We start from the raw sequence: 22,081 nt of genomic DNA on the forward strand, positions 1-22,081 counted from the left end.
TGGTTGAGCTCAAGGTAGTCCCTATCCTAAGTTCTTTAGGTTCCAGTTCGGTTCCTACATTGATGGGTTCGGTGTCCTCTATTACAGGTCCCCCTTCCCCTTCCTGTAGTATTTCTTTGGCTACGTAGGGAGGTATTTCGGTCAAGTCCGGGTCTTGGTCATCCTCAGTATCATCGTAAACAGAATTGCACTCAAGATAACACAAAGAGTAAGCGAGTAACCCGATTTATTCATATTAAGATTTGAGTAAAGTTGAAACAAAGAAGCCAACCGATCCATGGTCGGTGGCGGCAGAGGGACGATAATTGGGGCATTTCCCGAACTACTGTGACTACTCGAGGCTAAGCTAGGAGAAATGAAGGGAGTGGGGATGACAACAGGAGTAGATTCTCTAATGACTTCTCTAGACTCCGACTCTGACTCTGACTCCGTCTCCGACTCGAATTCGTCGTCTTCTGGTTCTCCTTTGAACATCTCTCCTTCTCCAGTGGTGAGCTTGAAGAGTCTTCCTTGGTTTTTAGTCCATTTGATAGATTTTCTCCACCCTTTCTTCTGCTTTGTGTCAATTTCTGTGATCAACGCGGTGGGGTTGAAGCGATCGTCCTGAAGTATCATAGTAATGATCTCATCCTGCGCAGCCCTAATGAATCGATCTTCTCCAAACAATAGGCTAACAGCTTGTTCGTCTAAGCAAGGTGCTTGACGGGTTTTGACGGTAGGAACCGTTTCTGGAGGAATGAAGTAGCAATCGTGAAAGATCTCGATTCCGGCTAACTTCCTCTCAAGATAATGCCAAGGTTCGGGAAATCCGTGGAAGAGCTCTGAACTTCCTTCTTGAACAAAGTATCCATTTAAAGTGGGGAGATATGGCCTCATTTGGACTCCTACGTGCTTGCGGTTTTGGACTTGGGCGAGCATTTCGAGGACTTCCTCTTTTGTAGGTTTGTACCCTAAACCAAGTGGTATTCTTGTTGAGTTGCCTTCCTTGTATGGTGCGAAGGTATTCTTTCGAATTGGGTTCAAAGGCATTCCAGGGAAGTATCCCTGGGATTTGAGTATGTGGTTGACCACCAAGTTGGAGTAGGGATTATAGTGTAAGGGTGCCAACTCGCTTTCTATGACATTTACACTTTGGAAGCCCCCAAGTTCGTATACGGGATCCGCAAGGACTTGATTGTTTAATTGCTTCTCGATTATTTCCTTGATGGGTGACGAAGTGATCGTCACTACTTTGCCATTTAGTGGGATCTTGATCTTTTGATGAAGGGTGGATGTTACCGCTTTGGAAGCGTGAATCCAAGGCCTTCCCAGAAGTATGTTGAATGAAGCTTCGATGTCCACTATTTGGAAGTTAACCTTCCGTTCGATCGGTCCCGTGGCTATGGTTAGATTAGCGAGTCCTACCACTTTTCGTCGTGTACTGTCATATGCACGAACACCTTGATTTGTAGGAGTCCAATCTGACTATTTCATACCTAGTTTGTATGCCGTTTTGAGGGGTATGACGTTGACCGCGGAGCCATCGTCTACCAAGGTCATTGGCACATTTTTCTTTAGACAGATGACAGTGATGTATAGAGCAAGGTTATGACTAGCACCAAAAGGTGGCAAGTCTTCATCCGAGAAAGTAATAGGATTACTTAGCTTAGGTGATTCTTGGAAGACCAAGTTGACTATATCTTCAGGAGTAGAGTTATGTGCTACATTCAATTTGGCCAAAGCTTGCAGTAAAGCTTGGCGATGTGGGAATGAGCTTGCTATTAATTGCGGACCGAAAGATCAGCCTTGGTTTTCTGTAATTGCTTGAGCAAATGATCAGTGGGGTCATCTTCGTTGTCATTTGGTGTGATGACGTTGGTTGGACCGTTTTGAGTAGTATTTTGATATGGGCGACCCGAACGAGTTAGGTGATCCACATCTTGGTCTTCACCATTTTGGACTATTTCCTTGACTAGGGAGTTTTCAATGAGATACTCGTCCTCATCATTATCGGCCCAAACCCCATTGATTGCAGCTAGTTCCTTCATTCTCATGATATCACTTTCTAGTAAACGATTTGATCGACTAGTTTATCAACCACGGTGACTACTTCTTGCATAGTGGCATTTTGAGAGAAGATCAATGGTACACGTTCTTTAGGTATTGCGTTGGGATTGCGCAAGGTCGTTACCATGTTTTCTAGTTCCCACACTTGTCTATCTACATTCCTTGCCCATGTGATGAAGTCGGAAATGGTAGGGGAGATAGTGGAGTAGAGCCTTTCTTTCTCAATTGCATGAATTTCATTTTCGGTGGGAGAAATGAGGTGTGAGCAATCTAAGGTAGATTCGTCACTTGTAATCACTAGAACTCCAAGAGGATTCTGAGTGTTGTTGGGCTTACCTCCTGGTGGTATTGGGAGTCGGCCATCTTCAATCATATCTTGAAGCACGTGTTTCAACTTGTAGCATTTTTCTGTGTCGTGCCCTTTGCCCCTATGGTATTCACAGTATGAATTTTCATCCCAAAACTTGGACTTCTTTTCGGGTTCGGGAGTAGGTCCAATGGGTTGGAGTTTTCCTTGCTTCATTAGCCTCTTTAGAGCGTTGGAGTACGTATCCCCAAGGTTTGTGAATTTCCTTGGTGGAGTAGTTTTCTTAGATGGCTCGAGAAGGTTAACTTCGTCAGTCTTGCTAGTAGAGCCGTATGAACGACTCGTGGACTCTTGATATCCTCGACCTACTGTTTTGGACAAGAGTCCTTTACGGATGTCATCTTCAATTCGTGTCCCTAATACGGTTAAGTCCTTGAAAGTCTTGATGTTTTGATATCTCAAATGGTTGGCATATATGGGCTTGAGATTATCCACAAACTTTTCCACAAGAGTAGCCTCATCCGGGCGTTCAACTAGTTGAGTACTAGTCTTCCTCCACCTACTTAGGAAGTCGGTGAATCCTTCTTTGTCATTTTGGGTAAGAACCTCTAGAGTACGCATGTTGACTTGGATCTCGGCATTATCCGCATATTGTTTAGAGAACTCGATTGCGGCGTCTTCCCAAGTAGCGACCTTCTTGTGATCTAAAGTGTAGAACCATTGCTTCAGAATGGTGTCAAGAGATGAAGGAAAGATCCTTAAGAACATCTCGGGTTTGATGCCTTTGATAGACATGTAATCCTTGAAGGCACGGATGTGGTTTAAAGGGTTCTCATGTCCTTTGAACTTAGGGATATCCGTCATGCTAAAGTTAGTTGGCAATTTGGAATTGACGGCTTCATACTTGCAATTGTTTTCCCTATAAATGTCATCCCCCTTAAGGTACATCAATTGCTCCTCTAGGTATTGGAGTCTTTTCTCAGCTGCAGTTGTCCCTATGATAGGATTCTCATCTTTAGACTCGTCATCGGAAAAACGTAGTACTTCACCTTTAAGGGGAGGCAACCTTCCCTCTACATCAAAGATACGGCCTTCGATAAGTTCAAGGCGGTCATAGGTTTGTTCTTGAGTAATTTGCATTTGGGCTAGCGCGGCTAGGATTCGATCATTACTATCTTGAATTTGCTGGAGGTTTGTTTCATCACTTGATCCGGGCATCTTGGAAACTGGATAAGAGATCGGCGACGAATCAAAACACGATCGACCATTCTATCACACTTGCTAAAAGAGGAAAAGTTTTGACTCGTGAAGTGGGTGTGTGCCACTTGTGTTGAGTGAGTTTTGAAGAAAGACAAGGTCTTTGAAAATGTGTGTCCTAGTCAACTGTAGTGTAGTTGTAGGAGTGGACTCGAAGTGAGGTTTTGAAATGGGCTTGTGGGTTCGAATTTTGACGCGACAAACGGACGGAGTTTTGACCGGACTTTGCGCTAATTAAAGGCCTATTTCGAAATTCTTGTTTGAAAAAGGATTTTGATTTTTGAAAATTCGTCATGGTTTTGTTTAGAAATGGTGATCACGTAAGGTTTACACATTTATACAAGCATTATAACGGGATGCTGAGTGCATTTAGAAGGGTTTTGGTTTAAAGGGTAGGTTGCCATACCGAACCATCAAACCCGAAGTCTGTGGAGAGGCTCGTGCCAAACAAGAGTAAGGCCGATTCCTAGTCCATTTCCTCAAGTAGTGAAGGCCCTTGATACAAACAAGAGTAAGCATCATGGTATGGATGACGTCAATCGCTATCCATCCTTAGGCCCAAATAAGAATTAGGACCGTTTAGACGGGACGATTGGTCGAACGGGTTGGGTTGGGCCTAGGAAGGCCGAATTAAACGGTCTAGGAAGACCGAGTTATGAAAACCGACAATTGTCTTGCACAAATTATTCCCTAACCTTGTTCGAGTTTCACCCTAGCTACACGTAAGTGTATTATCCCCAGCGGAGTCGCCAAACTGTGGACAGCGGGCCGCCCACGGGGGCGCTTGGTGAAGGTCGAAAACAAGCGTTTGCATTTTGTATGGAGTCGCCACCAATTTTTATGGGAAATTGGAACCGTTCGAATACCTCGTGTCATGTCAAGACACAAAGTAGTGACATGAACACTAAGCAATAGTTACCCTTAGCATTCTATGCCTAGAATGACTCTCGCAGATGCCAATGAACACGGGTGCTCACAGAGATCTCGAGTAAGGGGTGAGGGTACGTATTAGGAAGCTCTTTTGATCGAACACCTAATCCCGCCCGCCTCGATAGCGGTTTCTACTAATGATTAGGGAAGTTATTCGTACTCGATATATCGTCGGCTGTATGCATGCAATGCAACATCCAAGTTTTAATCCTAGCATGTGAAGATAAATACTAAGTCGGTTGACAATTAATTAGCATACAATTGGGTCGAAGTAGGATTTAAGATTGATTTACATGTGAGAACATACAAATGATAAAAGAAATACAATAATTATAAATTACAATAATTACAACGGAATAGGCGATTTATGTCGAAAATACCTTTAAAACGGATAATTTTGATAAAAAGGAATAAAAGAATAAAAGAAAGAATTAATGAAATAAACGAACGAAATAGGAAGGTGATATTACGGATATTAGTTAGTTAATACGTATGCTAAACAAACTAGGTCAAAGCAGAAATGGAGTTCAGGGACAGAACTCAGCCATGAACAGGCGCAGCAGAGCGGCGTCTTTTGGAATAGGCGTAGCAGTTGCTGCGTCTGTTCCTTGGCTCAGTTCTGGCTGTGAAGCCGTAATTGCAAGCCGTTAATGTTAATTGGTGAATTTAATGATTGATTGATAATATTTATTCGGATGGAAGTGATTAACAGGTTAATTACATGTGAATGATGGTCATAAAAGCGATGAACATGAATGATACGGATGTAAACGAATTAATTACATGAGATTATGATGAAAATATTAATGAGTCCTCTGTTGAAATAAATCAATTAGGCTAAATACGATGGATATACAACGAATATGTGACGAACATGCGAATAAACAGATGAAAACTATATCAATGGCGAATTCCAGAAACTCAATATGAATAAATTGAATCTCTAAAATCCGGGTTTGAATTTAGTGACGAAAACCCGTAAATATGGATTATTTAGGATTTAAGTCGGATTTATGATGATTAAACATATTAATGAATGATGAATTATATGATACAATATACATGTGAATCATCAGTGACGATTATATCAAAGAATTAACGGACAAACAAATAATAAATAAAAAGAAGCGAATTACAGAGGACGAGGAAGAAGAAAAGAAGCAGGAACTGCGGCAGCCTCACGAAGAGGCGCAGCAGGAACTGCGCTCCTTCGAAGAGGCGCAGTAGTTGCTGCGTCTTTTCTCGACGTCTGTCTACTGGAAATCCGCAAAAACAGGTTTTAACAAAGGGTTTTTAGAAATCGATTTTAACGGTATTTTCGACGTAAACCTTACAATTGATGATACGAAAAGATAAAATACAATAAATAAATAAGGATTATACACCCTCAGACTTACATGTTGACGGAACGAGAAGGACTAAGATAACGATTAGTGAATGCTCGACGCGAATGCAAAGAGAGTGCCCTTGTAAGAGGAAAACGATCGATTAATTAAGTTGATTAAGTGTAGTTGGTCAAATTGGTCGGTCATGCAACGGAGAGGCTGGTACCCGGAAGGATCCGAGCTTACGTGGTCGAAAGTTCAAGCACGGAGGCGCCAATTAGTAAGAACGAAGTCTAGAATGCAAAGGGAGAAGAGAAGGGCGGACACTCGCGTGAGAAATATGAGGAGCGAAGACTCCTATTTATACTAATCACGCGACGGAATTATGGTAAGACTAGGATACGGAAGGAAAGATCCGGAAATAACCGACTTAGGTTAAAACACGGAAACTTGGACAAAAAGAAAGCCTGGGAAAAGGCGCAGCAGGTGCTGCGTCCCTTGGAAGAGGCGCAGCACTTGCTGCGTCCTTTCCTGGGTAGGTTTCTCTGCGCGTAGAAAACGCGTTTGACAGCCTGTCGTATTTTAGGCATAACTTTCTATACAAGACTCGGAATAACGTGATTTCGGTGGCGTTGGAAAGCTAAGAAAGAGATCTAGAACTTTCTGCGAAATAGGCCTGACCCAAAAAATTCGTTATCACCTCGTAAAACGAGCCTAAAGGTTGGGTTATCATTTTAGCTAAATGAAATGCACATTTTGTAATGTAAACTTTATGTTTAGCCTAATGAAGTGATATGGGACTCAAAATGAGATATAATCCCAACATTTTATGACATCCTAATCTGAGGTAGACAAGCACATTGCCTTGACTCGGGATTCGGTTTTTAGGAAATGAAGATGGTTTTTGACCCAGACTCCAAATGTACTCTAATTACTGTCAAAACGACCGTATCGGCACGTAGATGACAACTAAGAGCTAGACATTAATGTTTGAGCAATCACTTGACGATAAACTTACGAACTGTCACAAATCGTTCCACATATCAAACATGAGGCCCAATCATCACCGGGTGGTTTGCGGGAGGTGCAGAAACGAGGTGTCTACAATAGCCACCTGCGACGCCCAGCCGATCTGTGGGACGTGGCAGCGGTCTTTTTGAAAGCCACGCTCGGCGGCGTAAAAATGCATTCGACCGGATCATTTTAGATCGGTCGGTTTCGTCTCGGCAAGGGTCTCGAAACGATGCAAGAGATGTTCGGAGTCGCCACCAAGCATTTATGGGATGCTTGGAACCCGTTCGAATCCACTTTATACCTAGGTCAACCAAGGCAAAAAGCGGTGTTTGACATAGGTACTAAAGATAAGGAATCGTCCCTCTTTAGCATCCTATCTCTAGAATGACTCTTGTACGCCCTGGATAAGGTCATCCACTATCCAAAGTTTTTGAGTAAGAGGTGAAGGTACGTATTGGGAAGCCCTTTAATCGGAAACCCAATCCCGCCCGCGGTAGGGGCCTCTACTGATCGATCTTGGTTGGTCAAATGCAAAAGTTGATAAAATGGGTAAATGCATGAATGCGCATCCACAAGTTTGAACCTAACATGTGAGCTTTCTATGTCGGTTGTTTAATCCAAGTATCAAGTATTTGATGTCGAGTTGGATTTAATGTTTATTTGCATGCAAGATGGAAATTAAACATCCATTTACCGAGTTAGGTTTATGGTGCATAACGTGATCCATTTGTCTTAGTAAGGCGTTTTGAAAATACAATGTATAATGGGCAGATTCGTCATCTGATCCGTCCTGTATTCGGGTTAACCGAAGTCGGGATCGTCATAGACAAATGGTGGAAGGAAACAGGGTCTGCATCAGGCAGCCTATATAGGCACGAGCCATAAGGCGATGCAAACAGGCCTGTCCTGATTTGAAAATTGGAAAATGATTAGCCTGTTTAGGCGCGGGTCAATAGACGATTGAAGGGACGTCTTCTGACCATAAAAAGGTTTGTAAAACGGTTTGAAAAGAGGGTGTTTGAACCCGTCTTGATTTGAAAAGGTCGTTTAGACCGCTTTTGTGTTGATGTGAAGAATGAGACTCGAATAATTATCATTATTTTGACGATATTCGGTGTCGGGTTCGATTTTGCAAGCTTAACTAATGCATTTATTTTGAAAATGTAAGGAAATGAAATAAAAGGTTTTAAAATGCCTTTTAAAAGGTAATTAACCAAATATTATCACCGAAACACGGATTAAACAGTCATGGTATTAGGAACCAAGGGTGAAAAATGTTTTATGGTTAAAAGTTTATCATGAAAATGATTTGGAATATTTGAAATGGTAAAAACCGATTAAAAACAAGAAATGAAATAAAGAGAAGTCGAAACAAAACACGACTGGATTAAGGCCTGAGAGGGGCTTTAGGCGCGAGCCACGCTACTATACAAGCAGCCCCTGTCTCCGGCCAAAATCCGATTTTGGCTCATTTATCCCATATTTGGATCATGTTATGCATGTTTTAGCATGTTATAGTCATAAAACAGATGAAAAACATGATAGGAAAGGATTTTTACACCCTCATACTTACATGCTAGGCTTGAGACGAGAAATCGACGAAAGTGTATCAACTTGTTTGGTCGGAAAACTCGGTTTGAAAACCGTTTTAGCAATGTAAAAGAGTGTTTTAAGTTTAAGTGGTGGTGAAGTTGGTCTAGATGGTCGGTCAAGTGATTTAATGCACGATGACGGTACTAAACAATGTGTAAGGCTTGTGTTTTCGATCGGTAGGTCGAAAACACGTGTCAGTTTGTGACTTGAGAAGTCGAGTCTAAAATTTTAAGGAAGAAATGAGGGGCGGACACTAGCGTAAGGTGTTATGGTGTGTGAAGGTGGGTATTTATAGAGGAATGGGTGGTTGTGTGCGTTTTGAGCGACGTGGCTGCATGGGTTAATCGAAGAGGCGCAAGCCAATTCGTGGGTCTTCGAGGTGTCTTGTCACTATAACGCAATTTAAATCATGATTTGTTCTATCCTATGTTTTGGATGACGTTATTTGTACTTGACCATGAAGCATTCTGGGAAATACTTAACATGGAAGTCTTGAAAAGTTTTGTTTTTTGTGTTTGACTCGGTTTGACTTGGTGTTGGTGTCGGGATTTTAATTTTTGAGTCGGTTTTTGGTCCGGTGTCGGTTTTTACTCTAGTTAGTGTCATTGCAACCCCGTTGTCATGCATTAAACACTCCAGGTACTTTTGAAAAGTTTTGAAATGTTTTATTTTCGAAATCGTTTTAAGTTTTCTGACGTATAGTTGTACAAAACTGTCGATTAAACACTGCGATTCGTAAGCATGTTATAGTCCGATAATCATCGGGTGTTTGTTGGAGACTCAACAGATATTGGGTATCTACCGACACTAATTAGAGTCTAAACCAACATCGGGCCAAAAAACGACTCAAAATTCAAATCCCGACTCAACACGGGTCAAACCCGAGTCAAGCACACAAAATACCTACCCCAAATAACACCCAAATATCATCTTATTAGATGAACATATTGTTACACGATATCTTATTGGAATACCACAAATCAAACCAACCAAACAATAGATAGAGCAAAGGCCACGTCCAAATTGAAAAGGACAAGACACCCAATTGTGGCACTAGGTGGCTCGCGCCTCTTTAGGCCTCCTGCTTAGCCTCCAAGCAAACTCAACCGACCTAACATACCACAATTCTCTATAAATACCCACCTTCACACACCATAATCTTCATGCGAGCCTCCGCCCCTCTATCTCCCATAAAATTCTAGACTCGACTTCCTAAGTCACAAATCGACACGTGTTTTTGACCTACCGATTGAAAACACAAGCCTTACACATTTGTTTGGTACCTTCGTCATGCATTCGACTGACCCATTCGACCAACTCAACACGTTAATCAACAACAAGTTTTCAACAAATTTTCAAAACAAAATCCTTTTTTAAGGCACTCTTTTAAACTTCTTTTGATACCAAGTAGTCGCATAACGAGAAAATCTCTCTAAAGTCGTCTACCTCGCAAACATCATTACATGTAAGTTTGAAGGTGTAAACAACTCACTTATTTCATGTCTTTACTATTTTTATGAGTTTATAAGCATGAATAATGCATAACACGATTCAAATATAGGTTAGATGAGCCAAAACCGAGTTTTGGCCTGAGACAGAAGCTCTTTGCTATGCAAAGAGACTCGCGCCTCTTGTGGCTTCTCCGGTCAGACTCAAACGTGTTTGAGTTCATCTTCCTTCAACACTTTCTTTTATTTTTACTTTTCTTTTATGGTTTTTACCATTTGAATTCATTTTCATGACAAATATTTTGACCATTACCAAAATCATCCTTGGTTCCTTATACTATGACGGTTTATTCCGTGACTCGATGATATTATTGGTTAAATATAAATTAATTGATATTTTAACACCCCTTTTCTTTTACTTAACATTTTTCCTCACTTATTCACATTTGCAAGCATATTAGTCATAATTCATAATCATCCTTGGTTCCTTATACCATGTCGGTTTAATCCGAGTACGATGATAAATATTGACTAATTACAAATAAATGAACTTAACATATTTAGTTCATATCAAATATTTCTCTTTATTTTATTTTATGTTCATCCTTGTCTTGACCCTAATGGATATCACCCCTGGTTAAGATAAATACCATGTCGATTTAATTCGAGTATGCTGATAAAACGGTTAAACATACACATTTTACTCTTTCATTTGTAAACTATACTTTTCAAGCCCGCAAATCCGAATCCAACGACGAATATTACCAACATAATGATAAATATTCCAAGTCATATGTATTATATTCAACACATCAACACAAAAGCGGTCTTGATGGCCTTTTCAACAAAGGCGGTTTTTAACTGTTGGAGTATGTGTCCTCGACAATAATGTGATCACATGTTTAAATATCATATTAAGAATACATAAGGGATTGTAACATTTTATTGTCAACTGATCCACATTAATCGGTAATGATTGGCTGACTAGAGTTTGACATTACTGTCGTATGACGGTGGTGATCAGTTGACCCCTTAAGGTCATACCTTTAGGGAAACATTCTTAATTGACTAATTAATTAATTGTATGGCGATAGAAGTTAATTAATTCCTTAAATTTGAACAAATGATTTTGTGAGTATTAATACATATCTTATTGTAATTCGATTAAATAAGATTTGTACTAAGTAATTAAATTGTTTTATTACTTAAGGTTTATTTATTGTTTATGAAACAATTGAAATAAGAATGAATTGTTTATATAAATACAAATAGTTGTGATTTATAATTATATGACCCATTTTAAGTAATTATAATTGTGAATTACTAGTTAATTTTTGTATGTGATTTATTTCATTTATATAATGATTTTTAATTTGTTAAAAATGCATTATTTAAATGACATGTCTAGTAACATGTCCAATTTGTCACACAATACAAATTAACATATTGACAAAGTTAAAATGGACCCTCATAATATTAAGAGTGCCGTGAATATGAAAGGGGTAGGAGGTTTTGTGCTTTAATTATCTAATTAGTGGGTAATATGATGATTACCTACTAATTATAGCCTTGCACACCTCTACACTCTTGTGAAGAGCAACAACAAAAGGTATTGGACACTCTTTCCCCTTCCTAGCACCCCGGCCACCCTATGAGAAAAGAAAAAGTTTTCTCTTCTATTTTTTATACAATTCATTCTCATAAGATGGTTCACTTGATGAATAACTTATCTCTCTAGTTTTTAGTTTTGAACAACACTAGAAAACTCACATAATCTCTAATATTATTCTAATATTACTAGAAGTAGTAATCTCATAATATTAGTATTTTTAAGGTCTCAAATATTAATTTCTAGTAACAAATTAATATTTGTATTAAGAAGGATTTCCTTGGTACAAATCCTTAAGGTGTAGATCTTGCTATTAGATCTAAGTTATTGGGCCATTTGGAATATACTTAAGAAGACTAATTTGGTAGGAGACCAAATTAGTATAAACCAATTTTCGGCCTCCTTGTAAGAATGACTAAATTCTTCTCTTTTATTCTAATTGTTTTGCATGCATAAGTTCCTTTAAGTTTTATGACTAAACATATAAATACTTAGTTATTGGAGGGGTCTAATAAGAGATATATGAATCTTTCAGTTGGTATCAGAGCAAGAGTTGTTGCATGCATAATCGGTTTTGTTTTTCCGAGTTAAAATGTTAACATATAAAACTTAAAATTTGTGATTAATAAAGATAAATGCCATAAAAATTTTGCATGTTAAACCTTCTGGTCCTAAATTGATTTGAGGTCATTTTGATGATTTATGGTAATTTATTGCTCCTTAAAATGATTATTAGTATTTTTATTACATTTATTGAGTAAAATGACAATTAAAATGCTAAAAATAGTTAGACTATGATTCTGACCTTGAAATTTTTACACGACCACACATGCATATTTTACAAGTTGTATGTAAAATTTTATATAAAATGGTTTTATATAGCATGATTTATGATTTTTACATGTTAAAAGTCGATTAAATAAAGGTATTTAGGTTAAAAATGGTTAGACTTTGTTCCTACCCATGAAAATTTAGTATGTTGTCACATGCAATATTTACACACTGTATGTAAATTTTTAGATCAAATGATTTAATTTTGCATGATTTATGATTTTTAGATGTAAAAATCGAATAAATAGTGACTATTTTGACATAAATAGCTAAATTAAATTTTATGGCATGAAAGTTTTTCGCAATGTTGTATATATGATATGAACATCAGATCTAAAGTTGCATGTTAATTTTCGTATGATTTTAATGGTTATTAATTTTTATGGGATATAAATTGATAAATAGCAACTTTAATAGTCAAGAATATAAAAAATCGATTTTGGCTTAAAATTTGTCATTTAAAGGTTCAAGAAACATATTTAAAATATTCAAATTTTTTAAGTTTGATTTATTGCATAATTTTATATTTAATTTTGAATTAAAGGGTTAAAAATTATGTTTTATACGATTTATTTGTGAAATAAATTAAGATAATCTAAGGGAAAATTTTATTGAAGTTTTGGAATGTTGGAAATTTTCAAGAATATAAAAAATTATGATTTTGAAATTTTCGAATTTTTATGACTTAGTTGGGAATTATTTCTTTATTATTATGAATAATAGATGTTTAAAGAGCAATAATAAAATATCAAGTTGAATTATTGTCAAATGTTTAGTGAAGGCTAAATTTTTGAGTCCTAAGATGGTTGGGGTAATTAACTTGGACATAGATGTGATTTATGTAATATTTTGTGATTTTAATAGGTTGATTGTCACAATAATCCATAAAACCGGACCATATATACGATATTAGCTTAAATAGGGCGATTTGGCTCATAACATGGCATGTTTCATACATATATTAAAGATTCATTTTTAGTATAATTGTCATATTTTATTTTATGTAATTTTGAATTATGTAATTTGTACTTAGTATGGCCTTAGTTTAATTGGTATTTCCCGAGATGAATGGGGATATCAATTCGGTTGTAATTATTGTGATCTCGTATCATTTTTTTATTTTATTTTATATTGTATAAAGTAGAATAGCTATGTAATTTATTTATTCCGGAGTTCCTTGAAGACGGTGCCATTCGAGAAGGTGGTCCGACAAAGACAGTGTTATCTTGAAGTGTGTGCCAAATGAAGTTCAAGGGACCAAAGGAGTCGGTTTCCGAATTTGAGAATAGTTTATTTGATTTACTATTTTACGAAGGCCATACTAGGATTTTATCGTTTTTGCGTTGCATTTGTTTTATATGTTTGCATGCATAGCCAAATCGCCATAACTACACATGCATATCTTTTTATCGAGTCATCGACCGTGTCAATTAAAATTACCGTAGTTCATCGCTTTAGTTGACTTAAAACGTGATAGATAATAAATTGACAAGACCTCTCACTAAATAATAATTGAGAATTAGCCTTACCAAATAATAGAAACCATGAATCCCAATTTCATAAGGAAGTAGGCTCGGCTCACCGGGGTGCTAAACTTGTTATGTTGGGTAAGTGGGTAGTAAAATGTTATTACATCGAAATTTGGATTGAGCTCACCGGAAGTATTCGTGACCGTAGTCGCATGTGTTCCGGGCTAAAGATAAATATTAGAGTAATTTTATCGACCGAGAGTTCTAGAAGTAGAATCGATTAAAGAGTTAATCCACCGAGTTATATTGATAAGGGATGAATCGGCTCACCGTGCCCAAGTTAATATGAATTTGGATCTCGGGATCATTTATAATAGTTGGGTAGAGGTCACTATATAAATGCTTAAAACTTGTTAAAAAAATGTTTACAAGTATTATTAAAATAATAGATGTTTATTAATTCCTTCACTATTATTTTTGTAGTCAAATTTATTTTCTCAATTGCAATGGCAACTCCAAATTCAAACGCAACGACTAGCTCGAACACTCTGACCAATGTTTCATGGCTCCGATCCTTCATGTATCGTTGTAAATTAGAAAAGAATGGGTCTAATTTCGCCGATTGGGACGCACAACTTCGCTTGGCCGCGGAGGGTGATGATAAGATTCGTTACCTTACCGAGGCCTCTCCCGCCGCACCTATCGCTAGGTCTGCCCCCGCCGCTTGGCAAGCCTATGAGACTTACCAAAACGAGTCGGCCGCGATCAAAAATGTGTTGATCTTCTCAATGGAGGCCGAACTCCAAAGGAGTGCTATAAAGATTAGCACCGCCTATGAGACGTATACGAAGCTTGTGACCATGTTTTCACAAGCTCCGAGGATCATTCAATATGAAGCGGCTTCCGCATTCTATGATCTCAACATTAAGGAGGGCCAAAAAGTTAGCCTTCATGTGCTCAAGTTGATGGAGCATGTTCAGAACTTAAAAATGCAAAAGGTAGAGATTCCCGAGGAACTCATCATTGATCGAATTCTTCATTCCTTGAACAAGGTTAAAGCATATGTCCAATTTAGGGTGAATTTTAATATGCAAAACTTGAAAGTGTCCCTCGATAAATTGCACAAAATGCGTGTGCAAGCCGAGAGGGACATGGGGCTAAATACTAGCACCACCAAGGATTTGCTCAACATTAGTCAAAAGAGCAAGTGGAATTTCAAGAAAGGTGGTCACAAGGGAAAGAAGCAAACTCCCTACAAGAACAAAGGAAAAGATTGTGAAGCTACCTCCTCTAAGCCCAAGAAGGGTGCCCCATCCGAGGATAAATGCCACTATTGTAATGGTGTTGGGCATTGGAAGAGAAATTGTCCTAAGTACCTTGGCGTCATCAAAGCTGCAAAAGTCATTCCAGGAGGTAAATAACTATCCATATCTTTTATGTTTCGATCTCAACTTTGGTATTTTGATAAAAGTTGTGATATTTACCACTTTTTATTGTAATTAGGGCATCCTAGCAAGGACAAGGACAAAGAAAAGCAAGCCTAGAAGATCTTGAGGGAAGCTAGATGTAGCCGCCCATGGTGCTAGATCGATGGAATCTTGGCTTTGTTTTGTTTTGCCTTTATTTTCATGTTGTATTTTGATGTTTTAGAACTATTTTGATTTCCTCGTTCGACTTGGAAATTTGTTTGTTTCCTTAAACAATGGTTGTATTTTGGATATTGGTGACTTGATTTGCAACCCAAGTCACTTATTTTATCGTATCGTTTGTTCTAAAATTTGTCATCATACACTACTTGCTTCGAGAAACATTAAGATTTTATCGACTTAAATTGATCAAATAGACAATTATAATGATTGAGTCATTATATGTACATAAGCTATTAATTCAATTCTCCTTATGCCATTGTGACCAAATGTCACAACTTACTTATACAAGATCAATTATGAAGTTATGATTGAGTTGATGAACTCACACAAGGGAACGTTGCCAACCTTATTTGATACACCTATCAAAATTAAATCACCTAGACTATATTATCCTTTTTAATAAGTCTCGATTATATCACTATTAAGATGATATGTACTACGTTTTCCTCCTTCTCCATCACTATTAAATTGTTTTGTGGCTCAATAGCTATCTTTGAAGAAAAAGGGCATTTTTCCTAAAGATAGAGTGGGTGTGATTTTAGCCACAAACTCTTCGCATAGAGGAGACCAAAAGAACATGTTCTTGAGGGAAACTACATGAGGAGACCAAAAGAAGATGTTCTTGAGGAAAATACGTGAAGAGACCAAAAGAAGATGTTCTTGAGGAAACTACGTGAGGAAACCAAACAAAGATGTTCTTAAGGGAACTACGTGAGGAGACCAAAAGAAGATGTTCTTGGATTGTAAGATTTTGAGCGATGGAGGGATATAACTAGAGATTTTAAAATTCGACATTTTACTTAAGAGCCTTATGAAACTAAAATGGTATCTATGCAAGTAAATGGATTTATTTGGGATTGTTGAGACCAATATAAAGTAAATGGAAATTTATGATTAAGAGTTGCATAGAGAGAAAGCTAAGTTAATTGCCAGCTATGCTAAAGACTCAAAATCATTGCTATACTTCATTATGGAAATAAGTAAGTTATTAAGACCACTTTCCAAAATGGGTATTTTGAAAGGGATATGTGAATGACATATATGGTTTTAACTAACACTTTGAAAAGTAATGATTATTTCAATTCATAAAATGTTTCGAATGAGTTGTCAAAAACGAAACATGTGGATTTGAGTGGGAGCAAGTGACTGTCATGTTTAGACATGAAGTTTAGTGGGAGCAATCATCCTTCATAAATTGTATAACTTATTACTCATTGGGAATGACGAGCATATATGTCTTTTATAAAGAAGTATTTAGGTTTTCAATTCTGGATGATATTGGACATCATGTGAATCTATTAAAACATGGGATGTTGGATTGGCACTTAGATGAGTATCTTAAAATGATCCTTCATCTTAAAGAAATTAATCAGTTAAGTAGGTTATTCATGTCGATGAATATAGAATTACCATGATAGAGTCATGGTTTTTTACTGAACCTAAGAACTATTGTCTACATGAATTCGATAACCAATAATTCCGCCATTGGTTTAATCATGTAATGCCAATATGCACATGTCCTAGATGAATTAAATGCTTAGAGCATGATAAGTCGATAACAAGTTATCCCATATGAGAGTCATTGGTAAGCTTCAAGGAACCGTCATGAATTCTCAAGGTGAACTAGTGGTCTGTTCTGGAGTTTGGAAGGATACTTAGTTGTGTGTTAAGAGGTTACACAAACTCAATTTTCCGAACTCATTTGGATTTGTGAAAATCCTAGGCAATTATTGACATAAGGAGTAAGAGACTAGAAAAGTGTATTTTATTGTCATCCATTGCAAGATTCTAAGAAATGAACCTAAGTACGTTGTGATTGGGTGGTGAACTTTAAAACTATAAGTAGTGTTGTCCACCAAAACCCACATCACAAGTTATATGATAACTGTAAGAGCTCCTTTTAAGCTAAAGAACCTATGTCTTGTATGAAGTCTAGACATGTACTTAGTAAAATTCATGCTTTAAGGGATAACATGAAATTGAAGTAAATCGCAATTCACAAAGTTTGAACACTTGAACGCATGGTATGATCACAAGCTAAACTTTTATTGCGTTACACAAGTGCATGAGTACGCTTATGATTATAAGACATAGAATAGTAATATGGTATTGACTACTCGTGTGTGATAATCACATTTATTGTTTGAGTTTTCGTTAACTCATCCTGTACTTTGTTACATCCAAATAGGATTGTTGAGACAATATTGAACCCCATTAAAGTGAACTGGATTAACAAAGTATTCGTCCCTAGTTGCTTATATGAGGTGACATCTCGAAGTTACTAGAGTGTGATGCGATTGATGGCAAGTTCAAGTGCCATAGAGTCATAAGAGATAACTAGTCGATCGCATATGAAGACTGTGAGGGACACTCTGTTGGGCTTATGACCGCTTATAGAGTTTCTTGCAATTTTTATAGCCTCGTCGTGGCGAGAGCTACTATGGTATTCTTATGAGTCGATTCTTTGACTCATAACTGTTCGCCTAAGATGGCACAGTTTCAGAGTGACTTTGATTTATGTTCTGCGACCTTCGTAATTGGGGTCTAATGGGCATGTTTTGGGTCATGATGAGCTGTGATCATTCGAAGGGAAGAGTGCAAAAGGAATAGTCCATCCCCGTCAGGGTTATCTTATATATCAAGGCCACTCGAGGAGCAATGAACTGGAAATGTGTGGCCACGCTCGGAAGGTATCTATCGTAGATAATTCCGGTCAGAGAGTTATTCTCCAGATCGAGGAAACCACTCATGATATGATCAAATGCAAGTACAACCTGCAAGACACCTTGCATTAAGTGGGAGATAGCAATAGGACAAGAGAATTGGTGACACACACTTGTCGCGGACAAGTGGGAGATTGTTGGAGTATGTGTCCTCGGCAATAATGCGATCACATGTTTAAAGCTCATATTAAGAATACATAAGGGATTGTAACATTTTATTGTCAACTGACCCAGATTAATCGGTAATGATTGGCTGACTAGAGTTTGACATTACTGTCGTATGACGGTGGTGATCTGTTGATCCCTTAAGGTCATAGCTTTAGGGAAACATTCTTAATTAACTAATTAGTTAATTGTATGACGATACAAGTTAATTAATTCCTTAAATTTGAACAAATAATTTTGTGAGTATTAATACGTATCTTATTTTAATTCGATTAAATAAGATTCGTACTAAGTAATTAAATTATTTTATTACTTAAGGTTTATTTATTGTTTTTGAAACAATTGAAATAAGAATGAATTGTTTATATAAATACAAGTAGTTGTGATTTATAATTATATGACCCATTTTAAGTAATTGTAATTGTGAATTACTAGTTAATTTTTGTATGTGATTTATTTCATTTATATAATGATTTTTAATTTGTTAAAAATGCATTATTTAAATGACATGTCTAGTAACATGTCCAATTTGTCACACAATACAAATTAACATATTGACAAAGTTAAAATGGACCCTCATAATATTAAGGGTGTTGTGAATATGGAAGAGGTAAGAGGTTTTGTGCTTTAATTATCTAATTAGTGGGTAACATGATGATTACCTACTAATTATAGCCTTGCACACCTACACTCTTGTGAAGAGCAACAACAAAAGGTATTGGGCACTCTTCCCCCTTCCTAGCACCCTGGCCACCCTATGAGAAAAGAAAACGTTTTCTCTTCTATTTTTTATACAATTCATTCTCATAAGATGATTCACTTGATGAATAACTTATCTCTCTAGTTTTTGGTTTTGAACAACACTAGAAAACTCACATAATCTCTAATATTATTCTAATATTACTAGAAGTAGTAATCTCATAATATTAGTATTTTTAAGGTCTCAAATATTAATTTCTAGTAACAAATTAATATTTGTATTAAGAAGGATTTCCTTGGTACAAATCCTTAAGGTGTAGATCTTGCTATTAGATCTAAGTTTTTGGGGCATTTGGAATATACTTGAGCTGACTAATTTGGGAGGAGACCAAATTAGTATAAACCAATTTCCGGCCTCCTTGTAAGAATGACTAAATTCTTCCCTTTTATTCTAATTATTTTGCATGCATATGTTCCTTTAAGTTTTATGACTAAACTTATAAACACTTAGTTATTGGAGGGGTCTAATAAGAGATATAAGAATGTTTCATTAACGACCCTTTAAAACGGTTTTTTTTTATATAACCTTTTAAACAACCAGGAGTGGTTCCGAGGACTGCCATATGGCTCGTGCCCCAAGGAACCTCATGTTTCCTGTATTTCAAATCTGAACAGGCCTTGTTGCCTTATCGTATGGCTCGCGCCCCAAAGGGGTTGCCTGGCACTGTTTTGCTTCGTTTTTAGCACTTGCCAAGGACGATCCCGATTACGGTTAACCCAAAACAGGACGGATCAGATTGACAAGTTTACGTTTTTACACTTTATCATGTAAACACATTTCTTTTCCAAATAAATGGATCATGTTAAGCACCATAATCCGAACTTGGTAAATGGATGTTTAATTTCCGTTTTGGCATGCAAATCAATCTAAATCCAATTCGACATCAATTACTTGTTATTTGGATAAACAAACCGACTTAGCAAACTTCCACATGTTAGGTTAAACTTGTGGATGCGCATTCATGCATTTTACCCGTTTTATCAACTTTTGCACTTAAACAACCACGATAGATCAGTAGAGGCCACTAACGCGGGCGGGATTGCGTGTTCGATTAAAGAGCTTCCCAATACGTACCTTCACCCCTTACTCAGAACCTTTGGATAGTGGATGACCTTATCCATGGTATCGAGAGTCATTCTAGCGATAGGATGCTAATGGGGGACGAGTCCTTATCTTTAGTACCTATGTCAATCACCGATTTTTGCTTCGTTTGACCGAGGTATAGAGTGGATTTCGAACGATTTCCAAGCACCCCATAATTGCTTGGTGGTGACTCCGAACATCTCTGCATCATTTCGAGACCTTCACCGAGACGAAACCGACCGATCTAAAATGATCCGGTCAAAAGCATTTTTACGCCTCCAAACATGGCTTTCCGACCGCTGCATGTCCATAGATTGGCTTGGTGTACAGGTGGCCCATGTCCACAGACTGGTAGGTGGTCCATGTCCACAAACTGGCAGGGGGCTTATGTCCACAGATTGGCGACTCCGCTTGGGAAAACTAGGACACTTGTGTCTTTGTGATCCTTAGAGATGAAAGTCGAACGAGGTTGTGGTTAAAGTGCATTAATTGATATTACAGTCATAAGTCGGGTTCCTTATCTAGGCTCACAACCAAACTTTTATCAACCAATTAGCTCGTCTCGTCGGCGTAAGTTTTCTCATCCCTGCGTCTCGAGTACCGATTGTGTCAAGCATACCGTTGGCATTACACTTTTCTTTTTCGTCAAAGGGCTTTCATTTCCTTCGTGAACGAGGCTAGGGCACCAACCTTACAAATTTTGTTTGGATTGGTATCCCTCTCAAAGATCGGGGTTTCATCGCTTGGTGTGTAGCCAACCACCCTTATTAAGCCAAAACCCGTGTAAGCATTATGCATAATATAATGAATTGCGAGTGCTTATGTGCTATGTGATCATAAATCCTTCCGTGTCATTTCAAAACTCTCAAAAATGCCTTTTCGCGCCGTTATAATGGCTGTTACAAACCTCAGTCTTTTGCCGACCGTTGCAAACACAACCTTTTTACGCCGTCGTAATGAGGATTTCAAAACCTCGTTTTTACAAACCGTCTAAAACCTTGTGCCCGTTTTCACCCCGTCATAATGACGATTTCAAACCTCGGTTTTTTGCAGTTCAAAACAACCTTTTATGTCGTCGTAATGGCAATTTCAAAACTCGGTTTCTACCATCGTTTCAAAATCACTTTTTTACGTCGTCGTAATGATGATTTGAAAACCTGATTTCTTTATAACCATTTCAAACACAAAAGCACATTTTCATGCCGTTATAATGACAATTTAAAACCGCGGTTTTTTGCCGACCGTTGCAAAAACAACCTTTTTTACGCCGTCGTAATGACGATTACAAAACCTGGTTTTTACAAATCGTCTCAAACCTTATGCCATTTTCCACGCCGTTGTAATGGCAATTTCGATTTTCGAAATCCTTTATTTTTAAACCGCTTTCGAAGACAAATTTGGCCGTTTTCGAAGCCGTCGTAATGACGATTTCAACCATTGCAATTTTCCAAGTTTCAAATCGCGTTTTTTTGAAAACATATTTAACCGTTTTCAATTTTTCAACCCATTTTCAATCGGTTGAAAACAAACTTAACCGTTTTCAAATTGTCCAATTTCAAATCATTTGAAAACAAATTTAACCATTTTCAAATTTTCAACCCAGTTTCAAATTCTTTGATAACAAAATTAACCATTTTCATTGCCAATTTGATGACGATTCCAAATTCTTCAATGCTCGATTTTCAAATCCAGGATTCTGAATTTTGAAACCCGTCTTTGAAAACCACGTACTGTTTTCTAAGCCGGTATAATCCCCGATTATTTCAAACCCGTCTTCCGAAAATGAACTTAACCTTTTTTCGAAAGACAACCTCAAGCAAATCTCGCTTTTTGGAAATTTTCTATTTTCGAAAATCCTTTTTAAATAATGAC

This window comes from Silene latifolia, chromosome 3 (assembly GCF_048544455.1).
Source record: "Silene latifolia isolate original U9 population chromosome 3, ASM4854445v1, whole genome shotgun sequence".
Classification (NCBI taxonomy): Eukaryota; Viridiplantae; Streptophyta; class Magnoliopsida; order Caryophyllales; family Caryophyllaceae; genus Silene; species Silene latifolia.